At 43.6% G+C, this 16,496-nt stretch overlaps 1 protein-coding gene across 7 annotated transcripts in view; it reads right to left on the bottom strand.

Annotated features, from left to right (window-relative positions):
• The window catches only part of prrc2a (proline-rich coiled-coil 2A), a 127,018-nt gene extending 116,651 nt beyond the window's left edge, over positions 1-10,367 (bottom strand). For all 7 annotated transcript variants that reach the window (XM_080196394.1, XM_080196396.1, XM_080196399.1 and 4 more), the window contains exon 1: positions 10,228-10,367. The gene's annotated coding sequence lies outside the window, so the exon portion shown is untranslated. The remainder of the gene's footprint in view (positions 1-10,227) is intronic.
• Positions 10,368-16,496: the final 6,129 nt, after the last annotated feature.

Here is a 16,496-nt window from a genome sequence, read left to right as displayed (position 1 = left end):
TAAGATGATATTTCTCTACATCCCGGCTAGGACTGTAACACTATACTCTGTACCCTCTCCTGTCTTCCACCCTTATGTACTCTGAACAGTATGTTTTGTTTGTACAGTGCACAATATCTTTCACTATCTCAATACGTGTGACAAAAATAAAGCAAATTTAACTCATTGAGTATCCAACTGCCACCCCCAACACACACACACATCTATGCCAATTTTATAAACTTCTATCAGGTCACTCCTCAGCCCCCATCTTTCCAGGGAGAATAATCCCAGTTTATTCAATCTCTCCTCATAGCCAATAGACTCCATACCTGGCAACATCCTGGTAAACCTTTTCTGAACTCTCTCCAAAGCTCCACATCCTTCTGGTAGTGTGGCAACCAGAATTGGACAGTATTCCAAATGTGGCCTAGCCAACACTTTTATATATCTGTAACATAACTTGCCAACTTTTATACTTGATGCCCCAGCTGATGAAGGCAAGCATGCCATACGCTTTCTTCACCTCCTTTTCCACTTGTGCTGCCACTTGTGTTGCCACTTGTGTAGATCTCTGTCTACGCTCCTGATGGTTCTGCCATTATAGCTCCCACCTGAATTGGATATACCAAAATAATTAATATTTGGACAAATGCAAGACAAAGTCCACCTCCATTTCTCTGCCCAATTTTCCAGCCTATATATTGCTATACTCTCTGCCAATCTTCATCACTATTCACAGCTCTGCCGATCTTAATATTATCTGCAAACTTGCTAATCAGACCAGCTACGTTTTCTTCCAAGTCATTTATGTATATTACAAAGAGGCCCCAGCACTGATCCCTGCAGAACACCACTAGTTAAAGACCTCCATTCAAAGAAACTTCCTACCACCGCTATCCTTTGACTTCAAGGGTCAAGCCAGCTTGAACCTAGCTAGTTCATCCTGAATCTGTGCGATTTAACCTTTTGCACCAGCCTGACATGAGGGACCTTGTTAAATGTTTTATTAAAATCCATGTAGACAATATTTCATGCTTCCCTTGTGAATCATTTTTTGATGTCACTTCAAAACACTCTATTTAGTGATTCATGACATCCTTCGTACAAAACCATAAAAAAGAGTATTCAGTTCCAAACGTGTACAGATTCTATCCCCAAGAATCTTCTCCAACAATTTCACTATCACTGATATCAAGCTCACTGGCCTATTAGTTACCTAGGCTATCCTCCTTAAATAAACGGGACGACGTTGGCTATCCTCCAATCCTCTGGGACTTCACCTGTAGCCAACGAGGAAACAAAGATTTCTGTTAGAGGCCTAGCAATTTCCTCTCGTCTCCCTCAGTGATCTGGAATAGATGCCACCTGGCCCTGAGGGTTTGTCTACACTGGATTGTCTGGCTCCAGCAGCTGCTTCCAAAGGTAGATAACTGAGCCAGGGGCAGAATATACATCAGAGCCTTGAAAATCAATGGTAGAATTACTTTTAACCCATCCTCTGAAAATGAATATTGTGACAAGCTGTGAGGAAATACCACAACTCAACAAAAATCATTGCTTCCCTCTTAATCCATAAATCTTCAAATGCTTAAAAAGCAAAAAACATGTTTCAAATGCTGGCCGTTGATTTGATTTATTATTGTCACATGTATTAACGTACAGTGAAAAGTATTGTTTCTTGCGCGCTGTGAGACAAAGCATACCATTCATAAAGAAGGAAAGGAGAGAGAGAGTGCAGAATGTAGTGTTACAGTCATAGCTAGGATGTAGAGAAAGATCAACTTAATGCAAGGTAGGTCTATTTAAATGGCAGCAGGGAAGAAGCTGTTGGAATTGATTGGCACGTGACATCAGACTTATCTTTTTCCCGAAGGAAGGTGGAAGAGAGAATGTCCAGGGTCCGTGCTTGGGGTCCTTGATTATCCTGGCTGCTTTTCCGAGGCAGTGGAAAATGTAGACAGTGTTAATGAATGGGGAATTGGTTTGCGTGATGGATTGAGTTTCATTCACTAGCCTTTGCAAAATTAAGTGGTTAGGTTTTCTTTTTGCAAAGAACTTCACATCCAGCAGAATTCTTCCTGAGTAAAATATCATCTTTATCCAATCTTCATCTCAATGGAAATTTCACCATTTACACTGATAACAGCCCCTCCCAAAAGTAAACTTCATAGACCACAAAGATGCCCTGTCCAAACTCTGGTCTGTTAACAACGCAGCAACCACAGAAGAGAAGTAAAGGACCCCTGGTCCCTGCATCGAACACTACACAGTGGCATTAGCAATATTCCTCACAACGCTGACTGACACGAGTGCCACAGCCCTCGCTGCCGACTGGCAGGCTCTGCCTAGATTCACATGACGTGCCAGCCGTGACTCAGTTGGTACCACCCTTGCCTCTGAATCATGAGGCTCTGGGACTCAAGTCTAACTCCAGGGCTTGAGCTCAACAAAAGGTGAACACTGATGCTGTTCTTCAGTTGAAATTGTAAATCAAGCATCACATGCTTGCTTGGATGGCAGTAACAATCCATGGTGTTTTTCAAACAGTATGATTATCTCCATGTCCTCGCCAATAGTTATTCTTCAATCAATATTATAAAAAAAGCAGATTAACTGATCATTACCATGTGCTATTTGTGTGAACTTGCACGTGCAAATTGGCTTTTCTATAACAGTGACTATACCTCAAAAATTACTTCATTGGTTGAGAAGTCTAGCGCTCACGAAAAGTAAAAAAACATGACTTAGAGGGTTGCTGAGGTGCAAATCTCTATTCCAGCAGAGTAAAGCCTTCATTCAGGACCTGCAGAAATGACTTACAATTTTCAAGTTTCCAACACAAGGGTGAAAGAAGCCCATCTGTTTTAAAACTCGACTAATTCAGTCCCTACATCAGCCAAACTAAAAAGGTGAATGCAATCCCCAAAGAGGCAGCAATTTGACACATTCAGGTGGTTATAAATGAGAAAACACATTCCAGTTTACAAACTTGAAACAAATCATATAAACTGGGACGTGGAATCCAAGTTAAAGCAAAGGAAAGCAATGCCACAACCACCACTTGATCACCTGCTGTAAATTAGTCAACTCAGATCCCATTTCTCTCCATTTTCCCAGTTATCCTTTTACAATCTTCTTTTCCAAGCACAACCAATTTGGTTTAAAATCTCTACTCTGGCAATTATGTGGTAAAATACATTAATGACTCTGGAAAAAAGTTAACTAGCCCCAATATAACTGAGCCTACATTTGCTATTTAGATTGAGCCTCAGAACATCTATTTTCACTAAGTAATTTTTCACAGAACAGGTACGCTAAGGAACAACCAGACAAATCACTGGAGCACAGCCTCCTCTGTGCACCAAAATGGTGGAGAAACATGTGCTCTGGTTTCTAGGCACAACAGAGAACCATCACCCTAACTACACAGCTAAAATTATAAACACACAACAGGAAGCAGCAGCTGGGCGAGTCAGTCCATAGAAAGGCTGAACACCTTAATATAGAACATACTCTCACTCTCCAGTCTCTGTTTCTGCAATTTCACACAACTGAACACTCTCACCAGTCAGGTCAAACTCGCAGCTCTTTTAGCCAGATTAAAATTGATTTTACAAGGATTATGCCAAAACCAATCCCAATGGAACTGGAGTGCCACCGTTCCGAAAGAGCAAAGGATGCCAGCTGAAATTCTGAAGTCTCCGTTATTGAAAATTTCCAGGTTGCTTTCCTTCCAGTTATCCAGTCTTAAACAGTCCTGTAAGAAAGCAGAGAACGCTTTGTCTTGCTTGGGGTCATTTGGTAATTGTACTGCAGGTCGAGGGTGAGGAGGAAGGAAGGCCACAGGTACAACTGCACTGAACATCATGGTACTCAGCAGGTGCTCCAGTTAGAGCAGCTAGGATTTGCTGCAGCATCTTCTGACTTGGGGGCAAAGGACACAAGTCAGTCAGTGATCCTTCTCCTCAGCATTCTCCAGTGCTGGGACGTGTACACGCTGTGGGGGAGCACAATTCCACTGCGTTTTGTATACCGTGGTCAAACATCTGCTAACACCACCATGATTCAGTTTATATATGAAGGAAAATCCTTCCGATTTTAAAATTGATCCCAAGGACAAAGTCTTTATTCACCAACTGCCCAGGTTGCTGAGGATGGAAGTCCTCTTGTTTCCCGAAGAGAAAGCTTTCTAGATGGGGTTGTGGAGAAAAAACAATGGAATCACCAAAGCAAAACACGAGATTTCTTTTTACATGAAGGGAAATCGACACCGTGATCATTGGGCATCTGAATCCCCCAAGAGGCTACTTCACAAAAGAAAACACAAACCACAAGAAATATAACACTCACAAGAAGGGATTCAAAGACCAGATGCATACAAACATCAGAGCCTTCAAAGCACTTATATACAGATCATGTCACAATGTCCTAATGGCTCAAACCACTGAGCTCTTTATTTCAGGTAAAACTGCTGTTCTGGTTACAATGAAACCCGCCTAAAAGAGCAACAGGAAACTGCGACTAGTCATCAATCCATACCATACACATCTTGGTTTGTCAGTTAATACAAGTTTTGTTCACATCACCCACGCCAAGATCGGTTTTAAAATCACTCACCGTCCCGAAGATTAGAGGTGCAAATACAGAATGGAATAACCAAATGCTAGATTTATGCATGTAAATACAACATATTTATGCAGCAGCTTTAACAAGGTTGAGCATTCCAAAGCAAGTTTGACAATGAACCATACATGATGATATCTCACAGCTAAAAACTGGGTCAAATACCCAAGGACAGCCTTCAAAAAAAAAGTTTAGGGAGCAAATTTCAGCATCTGTGGCCTGAACAGGTGAAGGAACAGCCCAATGAGGGTTTCAACAGTAATGAGGGATGCAGTTGAGTAGCTTTACAGAAGAACTGGTTTTGACTATGTAGAGGAGATAGAGCTGGAAACTCAGCTAAGGAACATACAGGTTGCAAAAAAATCTGGTCTCCCTTCAGACATTCACGTCCTGGTATTAGTAAGCAGATAGACTGATACCAGGGTTGGCAGAACTGTCTTATAGAGGAGAGATCAGTTTGACTGGGCCTGTGTTCACAAGAATTCAGCAGGCTGAGGGGAAATTTGATTGAAACATAAAATACTAACAAGGCCAAACAGACTAGATTAAAACCCACAAATTATATCTCTCCTTCTTGAATATATTCAGTGATTTGGCTTCCACAGCAAATTCACTAACCTTGTGAATGCAGAAATTTTTCCTTCTCTCAAGTCCAAAATGGTCTACCCCATGTCCTGACTGTTTCTCTCAAGTTCTAGATTCCCTAACCAGGGAAAACATCCTCCCTGCATTTACCATGCCCAGCGCAGTTAAAATTTTTTGTATCTTTCAATCAGGTCTCCTCTCTTCCTTCTAAACGCTAGTGAATATAGGCATAGATGAACAAATCTCTTTCCTCATTCATAGGCGGTTACCAGGGTTGGCAAGGCCGTCCTACTTGCTACAGTCCACGGCAAGTACATCCTTTCTTAGTTAGTGAGGCCAAAACTGCATGCAATACTCAAGGTGTGGAATAGTCGAACATAAGAAATGACAACTAGGAACATGGTTGCACTTGCATGCTAGCTGGTCCACTTCTGTACCAATAACTAAAACTAAACTGCTTCTGCATACAATGGATATTGTGCATATGAAATAGGATTTTAAGGGAGTCTAAATTTAGCAGAGTTAAACATTTATTGTCTAATGACTGCTGCAATGCACAAAACAGAATGTCTCAGCTCAACATCATCAGTGGGATTGATTATTTAGCCAGCATCCTTCAGCGGCTGGTCTCCTGACAGTCACCGCTGTGGCAAAACCTTACTGACGGTGAGCTTAGAATACAACTGGATGCGAGAACATGGAAAGCAGTAGGTCCCAAGTGCAATCAGGATTTGCACTGAAGCATTCAGAGGTCAAAATCACAGAATCATAGCAACCCTACAGTACAGAAAGAGGCCATTTGGCCCATCGAGTCTGCACCAACCACAATCCCACCCAGGCCCTATCGACATATCCGTACATATTTTATCCACTAATCCCCTCACCTATGCATCTATGGTCAATTTAGCACAGCCAATCAACCTAACCCGCACATCTTTGGACAGTGGGAGGAAACTGGAGCATCCGGAGGAATCCCACACAGACACAGGGAGAAGTGTAGACGCCACACAGACAGTGACGCAAGCCGGGAATCAAACCGAGGTTCCTGGAGCTGTGAAGCAGCAGTGCTAACCACTGTGCTACCGTGCCGCCCTAGTGATGCGGCGTAGCAAGGCCTGCCTCAGCCAGAGCTGATCAGAGAATTCAGAACCACAACTCAAGAACACCACCTCCACCACCATTTTCTGCCCACGACAGCTCGATACATAAGTGAGATCTGAAGAAGCTACTTACTCAGTTGAAGTCAGTGGAACTTTTTTGGGCCACTTACACAAGTTAAGAAGCAATTTTGGTGAAGTTTGGGTTGAGCACTGGGGCCCGAGTACCTGTCTCCAGCCAGTACTACTTATAAAAGCCTTATAGTGACATCACAATAACGACTGCAGCCCTCCACAACCCAGGATACGAGGCAGGCAACAGATGAGTGGTACAAAAGACACCGGGGATATCAATCCCACTGGAAAGAGAACCATGTTTTTTTTTAAAATAAACTCAAAACAAAAGAAAAATTCAAGCCTTCAACCTGCCCAATGAAAGACCCTGCCATGAAGACTCTTGCAGGCAGCAGATTTCACGTCTTAAATCCGTGGCGGAATACAGCACATAAAATGTCAACAGCAAACATGAGGGATTGCTGCATTAGTGGGAAGAAAACAGACATACTGGAATCTCCAGAGTACCTGTAGACAACTTAAAATTTGGCTTGCTTGGTCACCGAATCAGAAATCCAGGTTACAAACAGCAACCAATTACTTACACAGTGAATATCATCAAGGTAACTGGAAAATGATTATAATTAGTTTTGAAGATTTGAATTCAACAAACAGAATTCAATATACAATTGCTCAGTTATTAGTATATTGTGCGACGCAATAGTTTCTACACAACGTATAAAGCCGAGATGCCAGATTGTAATCTGTGTCAAAAAAAATACATTTTCGACCCTATAATTCCTCAGTTACAAAGCAATGAGGAAGAAACACTTTCAAATATTTGCACAGATGGGAAAATGGGGTAATAGGAAAGGTAGGTGCATCATCTATTACATCTTCCAAATGAGCCACATTAAAACAGCAAGCTTGGGATGGAATTTCAACATCGCGGTTTGATAAACGCCCAAGGTTTCAAGACACTCTTGGTTAGAACATTCCAGAAGGATTACCAATATATTTTTTTTTAAACTTGAGCAGGGGTAACGTTTTGTTGGCTTATTGGTGCCAATCTTATCCGAGTCAAACTCTTAGATTCCTGGTCTTGGGCCCATCATCGACAATCTGCATTTCAGTGTGGGATTGAGGAAGCACTGGGTGCCATCTTTCAGCTGAATACTAGAATGAGCTCCTCTCTTCCTGATCACAGTGCTGGTGGATTTTTGTTACAGGCACAAATGTCAAGCAGGCAATTATCCTGGTAAATATTTATTCCACCATCAACACCATAAAAATTACCTTGGTGTGCAACCATACTGTAGAAAAACGTGCTAATATTGACTACATTTTAAAATTAATGTTAAGGCATGCTCAAACATACCCAGCACACCAAAAGTGAAAATAAGTTTTAAAAATTATAAGGACATAGTTTTAAAGTTGATTTATTACTATCACAAGTAGGCTTACATTCACACTAATGAAGTTTCTCTGGTGCCTGTTTGGGTACACTGAGGGAGAATTTTAATGTGGACAATCCACCTAACTTGGACATCTTTGCAGTGTGGGAGTAAACCAAAGCAGCTGGAGGAAACCCATGCAGACACTAGGAGAACATGTAAGCTCCACGCAGTGAATCGAACCTGGGTCCCTGGTGCTGTGAGGCAGCAGTGCTAACCACTGTACCACGGTACCTGTACTTACAACTCTTTGTATCACCCTAACATAGGCATTAAAGTTTAATAGTCACAAGTAGCTTTACATTAACACTGCAATGAAGTCACTGTGAAAGCCTCCTAATCATCACACTCCAACATCTTTTTGGGTACACTGAGGGAGAATTTTGCATGGCGAACGCACCCTAACCAGCATGTCTTTTGACTGTGGGAGGAAACCCACGCAGATACAGGGAGAATGTGTGCAGACTCCACACAGGCGGTGACCCAAGCCAGGAATCAAACCCAGGTCCCTGGCGCTGTCAGGCCTCAGTGCTAACTACTGTGCCACCTATGCTGCATTATGTGCCCACTGTCCCCCATCAGTGTTTGGTCAACATTACATGCATTTCTATCGTGTTGTCGCAAAGTTATCAGAATGTGTTACAGGATGGCAGGCGCTGGTGATGGGAAAAAAAAATCGAGGGCCACTGGAAGAGGGATTGTGGGAGATGTTCCACGGAACAGGCCACATGAAGAAAGGAGAATCAGCTCTCATTGGGGCAAGTATGCATAGGAACACAAAATTGCACAACAATGAAATAGATATCATAACACAAAAAAATCTTAAACAACATGACTCAGCCAGCACTTGTGTGTAGGGTCAGGAGAGGTAACGTAAAGCTGGATGAAAATAGAGTTGGAGGGGGCAGCTTTAGCACAAATACACACAGCACTGTTGTGAATCTGGCATTCACATCAACCCTCTTTCAAAAGCCATAAACTACACATTTCTCCCATTTCTAAAAAAAGACAAAATAAAAGCCCTCACTCTCTCACTGGATCCATCATATAACAATTAAAAATGGCAGGAAGGGTGGTGGATTACCAAAACAAAGCCGGAACCAATTGTTCCAGCATCCACAAACCCAGCAAATGAAAGATTATACACCTACATTAGGGACACAGAAAAACTCTAAAAAAGAGAGGGTTAACAGACCACCTCACTCACTCTTAACGCCCTAAACAGCCACCAAAATCTGGCTACTTCCATGTTTAGAGTGTTTTTTTTAATCTAAAATTAAATACTACTCCAGTGAAAGGCAACAATAAGACAAACAGATAAGCAATTTGCGAAGGAGAGTGAATCAAACTAGGAGACCAAATATTTGGCAAAATTAAGACAAAGTGTGGTTGGGATTATATGTAAATTCACATCCAGATATGATTTAAAGTGGAATGGGGGATAAAATCCTGATCCTCTTATAAATATGGTTCCTATAAGATGTGAAACAGGATGCGTAGATCTATTTATTTGATAGAGTTCATAAATGGGGGTGAGATTCATATCAAGACAGGATTTAAAGTGGAATCTGAGGATGAAATTCTACCCCCCCCCCACACTTGTAAATACTTCCTATGTGATAGGAAGCATGTATTTAGTTGAGGGGGTTTGTAAATGGAGAGTGAATTCACATCCAAACAGGATCAAGGCAGGATTTAAGGTGGAAACAGTCTGAAATCCTGATCTCTTGTAAATATACTTCGATGTGATGTGACTAGGACACATGTATTTGTTTGATAGGGCTTGTAAATGGAAGGTGGATTCACTTCAGCACAGGATTTAAAGAGAACTGAGGATGAAATCCTGACCTCCTCCTCTTGTAAATATAGGAAGCATGTAGTTATTTGAGGGGGTTCGTAAATGGAGGGCGAATTCACATCAGGGCAGGATTTAAAGTGGAAACTGAGGGTGAAATTCTGACCTCTTGCAAATATGCTTCCTCTAAGACGTGAACAGGACGTATTTGTTTATTTGATAGGGGGGTTTGTAAATGGAGGGCGAATTCTCACCAAGACAGGAACATCATGACAGGATTTAAAGTGGAAAACGAGGATGAAATTCTGACCTCCTGTAAATACGCTTCCGATAAGATGTACGTATGTATGTATTTATTTAAAAGGGGTTGTAAATGGAAGGTGAAAGAGGAAAGCCTCCACTCTGTATCTTATCTTACCCAGGGGAGGGGGGGATAGGAATGTTTTATAATGCCCTCTCTCTCCCCCTCTTGCTAACCCCAGCCCTGTGGCCGGGCTGCCGGCCGGTCGGCTCTGAAACATCCTCCAAACAAAATGGCGCCGGGCTGCAGGCCGGATCCTCCCCGGCACCAAACATTCAAAAAAACAGACTCCCCAAATAACCGCCCAACCGGCGACCATCGGCCCGCAATACTCACCAGGGCTCCTTCCTCCGGGCCGACACTATCTGGATGAGGGTTTAAAAAAATAAATAAAGCGATGCCGGGCTCCGGATGGAGACGGATTGTAAATCTCAGCGGCCGGCCTCCTTTCCTTTTTTTAATCCCTTCTCTCTCCTCCTCCCCTCCCCCCGCGCCCTCCCCCTTCATATAACCATTGAAAAAAATACCCGGCTGCCTAACGGCTACGGCTGCGGCGGCCCCGCCCCCTTCACCTCATTGAGTATTCATTATTCACAGCGCCGCGGCCGGCTCCACCATTCGGGGGCCCGCGTCATTAGCATATGTTTAGATATGGGGTGCCCGGGCCACGCCCACCATCGTTAGCTTCGGCCGGGATTCTCCGGCAGGGAGGGCGGGGCCAGTCGCGCATCTACTTATCATAGATTAGACTATATTTCGAAAGGGGGCGGGGCTCCCATCAATGGGCGGGGCCGACGCCGCGGCCGACGGTTCGAGATCCGGCAGCGCGAGATCGGACCAGCGCGTGCAGACTTCCTCTGTGGGCAGCCAGCTGGTGGCCCCCTAGCGGTGGGAAGATTCAACGTCAGGCTGCCTGGATTTGTTTCACTTAGAGAGTTTAAAGTTTATTTGTTAGTGTCAAATGTAGGTTTCCATTAATCCTGCAGTGAAGTTACTGTGAAAATCCCCTGGTGGCCACACTCTGGCGTCTGTTTAGGTACACTGAGAGAGAACTTAGCATGGCCGATGTACCTAACCAGCACGTCTTTTGGACTGTGGGAGGAAACCAGAGCACCCGGAGGAAATCCACGCAGACACGGGAGAACGTGCAAACTCCACACAGACTGTCACCCAAGTCTGGAATTGAACCCAGGTTCCTGGAGCTGTGAGGCAACAGTGTCCAAGACCCCAAGGAACTACAAAAGGTCGTGAATGTAGTCCAGTCCATCACGCAAACCGGCCTCCCATTCATTGACTCTGTCTACACTTCCTGCTGCAAAAAAGCCAGCATAATCAAGGAGCGCAGGCACCCCGGACATTTTTTCTTCCATCGTCCTCTGTTGGGAAAAAGATACAGAAGTCTGAGGTCCCGTGCCAACCGGCTCAAGAACAGCTTCTTCCCCGCTGCCATCAGACTTCTGAATGGACCTACCTCGCATTAAACTGATCATTCTCCACATCCTAGCTAATACAAGAAACAATACTTTTCACTATATGCTAATATATGTGACAATAATAAGTCAAATTAAATCTAACCACTATGCCAAGTCATAGATATACAGGGCCGACTCAAGACAAAGCTTCTTCCCTGCAGCCACCAGACTTTTGGATGGATCTACCTTATATTAAGTTGTTCTTTCTCCACATCCTGTCTATGACTGTAACACAGCATTCTGCTCCCCTTCCTTACCTTCTCTCCTACGTGCTCTACGAACAGTACATTTTGTTTGGATAGTGCACAAGAAACAATAATTTTTACTGTGTACCAATATATATGATAACAATAAATACAAAGCATTGTAACAGGCCCATCAGCCCAACTTGTCCATTAAAGTTAAAGTTTATTTATTAGTCACCTTACATTAACACTGCAATGAAGTTACTGCGAAAATCTCCTAGCTGCCGCGCTCTGGCACTCTGAGGGAGAATTATCATAGCCAACGCACCTAACCAGCACATGATCAGGCTTCCTAAACTGATACAGGCATCAGTAGTTGGTCAGCATTTATTGTCCATCCCTACTTACCCTTGGAGGGCAGTTGAGAATCAATCACATTGCTGTGGATCTGGAATCACATGTAGGCCAGACCAGGTTAGGGAGGCAGAGTTCCTTCCCTAAAGAAAATTAGTGAATGGGATGGGTTTTTATAACAATTGACAATGGTTTCATGGTCATCAGTAGATTCTTAATTTCAGATATTTTTTAGCAAATTCACATTCCACCATCTGCCGTGGCAGGTTTCGAACCCTGGTCCCCAGAACATTAGCCAAGATCCGAATTAATAATCTAGAAGTAATACCACTAGACCATCACCTCACCTCTAGAACATAAGAACATAAGAAATAGGAGCAGGAGTAGGCCATCTAGCCCTTCGAGCCTGCCCCGCCATTCAATAAGATCATGGCTGATCTGTCGTGGCTCAGTTCCACTTTCCCGCCCTCTCCCCATAACCCTTAATCCCCTCTCTTATCAAGAACCCATCAACCCGCTTCTTAAAAATATTTAGCGAGGCAGCCTCCACCACTTCAACGGGCAGAGAATTCCAGAGATTCACCACCCTTTGAGTGAAGAAGTTCCTCCTCAACTCCGTTCTAAACCGCCTCCCCTTTATCTTGAGGCTGTGCCCCCTAGTCCTACTGTCTTTTTTGAGTGGGAAGAGTCTCTCCACCTCTATCCTATCCATCCCATTCATCATCTTATACGTCTCAATGAGATCTCCCCTCATTCTTCAAATTTCTCTAGTTTCATTTGCTCCACGTTTGGCCCATATCTCTCTAAACATTTCCCGTCCAAGTACCTGTCCAAATTGTCTGTTAAATGTTGTAATCCTACCTGCTTCTACCACTCCTCTGACAGCTCATTCCATACACGCACAACCATCTGTGTGGAAAAAGTTGCCCTTCGGGTCTCTTTTAAATCTTTCCCATCTCCCCTTAAACCCATGCCCTCTAGCTTTGGACTCCCCTACCCTGGGGTAAAGACCAGAGCTACTCACCTTATCTATGCCCCTCATGATTTTATAAACCTCTATAAGGTTACTCCCTCATCCTCCCAAGCTCCAGTAATATCCCTGTAAATCTTATTGCACTCTTTCCATTTAAGAATATCCTTCCTATAAGAGGGTGATAAATTCTCTCTTTCATTACTTTAATTTCATTTTTGCTGACTTTTCCCCCTCCTTCAGGCACTCTAGAAACATATACCATAGAAAGCATTCTTTCTGGTTGTATTACAGATAGGTATTGCTACTGCTCTGCCCAAGACTGCAAGAAACTACAGAGGTCGTGAATGTAGCCCAATCCATCATGCAAACCAGCCTCCTGTGGAGCACTACTGCCTGGCAGCACCAGGGACCTGGGTTCGATTCCTGGCTTGGGTCACTGTGTGGAGCCTATACGTTCTCTCCATGTCCCTGTGTGGGTTTTCACCGGGTGTTCCAGTTTCCTCCCACAGTCTGAAAGATGTGCTGACCCAAACAGGTGCCGGAATGTGGTGACTAGGGAAACATCACAATAACTTCATTGCAATGTAAGTGTAAGCCTTATTTCTGACTAATGAATAAACTTTAACTTTAACATCCATTGACTCTGTCTACACTGCCTCGGAAAAGCATAATTAAGGGCCCCACGCACCCTGGATATACTCTTTTCGGGAAAAGCATACAAGAGTCTGAGGTCATGTACCAAACAACTCAAAAACAGCTTCTTCCCTGCTGTCATCAGACTTTTGAGTGGACCTATCTTGCACTAAGTTGATCTTTCTCTACACCCTAGCTATGACTGTAACACGACATTCTGCACTCTCTCCTTTCCTTTTCTATGAACGGCATGCTTTGTCTGTTTAGCGCAGGAGAAACAATACTTTCCACTGTATACTAATAAATGTGACAATAATAAATCAAATGAAAGTGAAATCCATAAACTCACGTGAACTGGGCTCTTTGGTGATCAGTATGTGCTCACTTCAAATCCCACTAGAGAGAATTGAAGGCAAAATCTAGACTGGCATCAAGATAGAATCACATAATGATTAAAGAGTTGAAGGAGAGTACACCACCCCTAAACCCAAACCTCTCCCCCACCCTCCCCCACACACCCCCTCCGTCCCACCTCATTGCCAGAGCAATTCACCTAGTTCCAATTCCCCACGGCCCTGTTATTTTTTTTCCCTCTTCAGATAATTAGCCAATTCTCTTTTGAATGCCTGGAATATTGTTTGAAAGTCCATGTATGCCACGCCAGCTACATTTTCCTCATCCACTCTCTCTGTTAGCTCATAGAAAAAAACTCAGGCAAGTGTGTGAAGCACTAAAGCAAATACAGGCTGGCTTTTTTCAGATAAATAATCTACATTTGAAAATTGCTGAAAATAATAGACATACTGCTGAAGCTCTTTGTTACAGATTTGCCAAATCTTAAAAGGAACGACAATTTATACTGCATCGGAAGAGAATCTCAGTGTGCTACCCCTTCCTCTTCATCTTACTAGGAGCAGGAGTCGGCCATCTGGCCCCTCGAGCCTGCTCCGCCATTCAATAAGATCATGGCTGATCATTGTGTGGACTCAGGTCCACTTACCCGCCCGCTCGTCATAACCCCTAATTCCTTTATTGTTCAAAAAATTTATCTATCCTTGCCTTAAAAACATTCAACGAGGTAGCCTCAACTGCCTCACTGGGTAGAGAATTCCACAGATTCACAACCCTTTGTGTGAAGAAGTTCCTCCTCAACTCAGCCCTAAATCTTCTCCCCCTTATTTTGAGGCTACGCCTCCTAGTTCTAGTTTCACCCGCCAGTGGAAACAACTTCCTTGCTTCTATCTTATCTATTCCCTTCATTATCTTATATGTTTCTATAAGATCTCCCCTCATTCTTCTGAATTCCAATGGCTATAGTCCCAGTCTACTCAGTCTCTCCCCATAAGCCAACCTTCTCAACTCCAGAATCGACCTAGTGAATCTCCTCTGCACCCCCACCAATGCCAGTATATCCTTTCTCAAGAAAGGAGACCAAAATTGTGCACACTACTCCAGATGTGGCCTCACCAGTACCTTATACGGCTGCAACATCACCTCCCTGTTTTTAAACTCCATCGCTCTAGCAATGAAAGACAAAATTCTATCTGCCTTCTTAATTACCTGCTGCACTTGCAAACCAACTTTTTGCTATTCATACACAATGACACCCAGGTCCCTCTGCATAGCAGCATGCTGCAATTTTTTACCATTTAAATAATAGGCCATTTTGCTGTTATTCCTACCAAAGTGGATGACTTCACATTTACCAACATCATACTCCTACCTGTCTCTTCTACCTTTATCTGTCGGGAAAAAGATACGAAAGTCTGAGGTCATGTACCACTGACTCAAGAACAGCTTCTTCCCTGCTGCTGTCAGACTTTTGAATGGACCTACCTCGCTCTAAGTTGATCTTTCTCTACACCCTAGCTGTGACTGTAACACTACATTCTGCACTCTCTCCTTTCCTTCTCTGTGATCGGTATGCCTTGTCTGTATAGAGGACAAGAACTAATACTTTTCACTGTATGTTAATACATGTGACAATAATAAGTCAAATCAAATCAAAATCAAACGTAGGATTCTACGGTTCTATATAGTTCAGTAAGAAGTCTCACAACATCACGTTAAAGTCCAACAGGTTTATTTGGTAGCACAAGCCACTAGCTTTTGGAGCGCTGCTCCTTCATCAGGTAAGTCTCCAGATAAGTCAGGTAAGTTATCTGATGAAGGGACAGCGCTCCAAAAGCTCGTGGCTTGTGCTACCAAATAAACCTGTTGGACTTTAACCTGGTGTTGCGAGACTCCTTACCGTGTTTACCCCAGTTCAACACCAGCATCTCCACATCTATATAATTCAGCAGGCCACTCTGTTGAAAGGCAATTAGAGGTAGGCAATGAGAAACTGCCCTCCCCCACCCCCCCCGACCCCTGTTAAAGGATTAAAGTGGTTTGCAAAAGAAGTCGAAGTGAGTTGAGAGAAAGCTAATCCACACAAGGGAGGTGATCAGGATCCGGGCTGCTTTGTCTGAGAGTGTGGAGGAAGCAGGATCAATTAAAAGAAAATTAGACCGTTATTTGAAAAGGGAAAAAAAATTCTGGAGGGTCATAAGGAGAAGGTAGGAGAATGACGTTGCTGTTCTGGGAGCCAGTGCAGACATGAAGGGCTGAATGGCCCCCCTTGTGCACTGTAACAAGTCTGTTACTCTTGTGCTCAGTTACCTATTCTCTTTCTCACTCTCTTCGCCATCTGCTGGTGTCTCTGTCTCACTGCGCCCTTTTCACACCACAATAGGATCATAGGAGCAGAGTTGGGTCATTCACTTGGAACCTGATCTGGCGTTCAGTCAGACTGTGGTGGATTTGGTTGTGAGTCCCAACTCCGCCCTGCTGTCTGCCCTCCCTAATCCTTGACTCCCTTGTCTATCAAAAGTCCAGCTAGCTGTGCCTTGAATAAATACAATGGCCCAGTCTTCACAGCTTCCGCAGTGCCGCAGTGGTTAGCACTGCTGCCTCGCAGTGCCAGGGACCCCGGTTTGATTCCTGGCT

The sequence above is a fragment of the Carcharhinus amblyrhynchos genome, chromosome 9, assembly GCF_965287045.1.
Source record: "Carcharhinus amblyrhynchos chromosome 9, sCarAmb.v2.hapA, whole genome shotgun sequence".
In the NCBI taxonomy this organism is placed as follows: Eukaryota; Metazoa; Chordata; class Chondrichthyes; order Carcharhiniformes; family Carcharhinidae; genus Carcharhinus; species Carcharhinus amblyrhynchos.
Note: the sequence above shows the minus strand (reverse complement) of the source record. Positions and strands in the feature narration are given on the sequence as shown.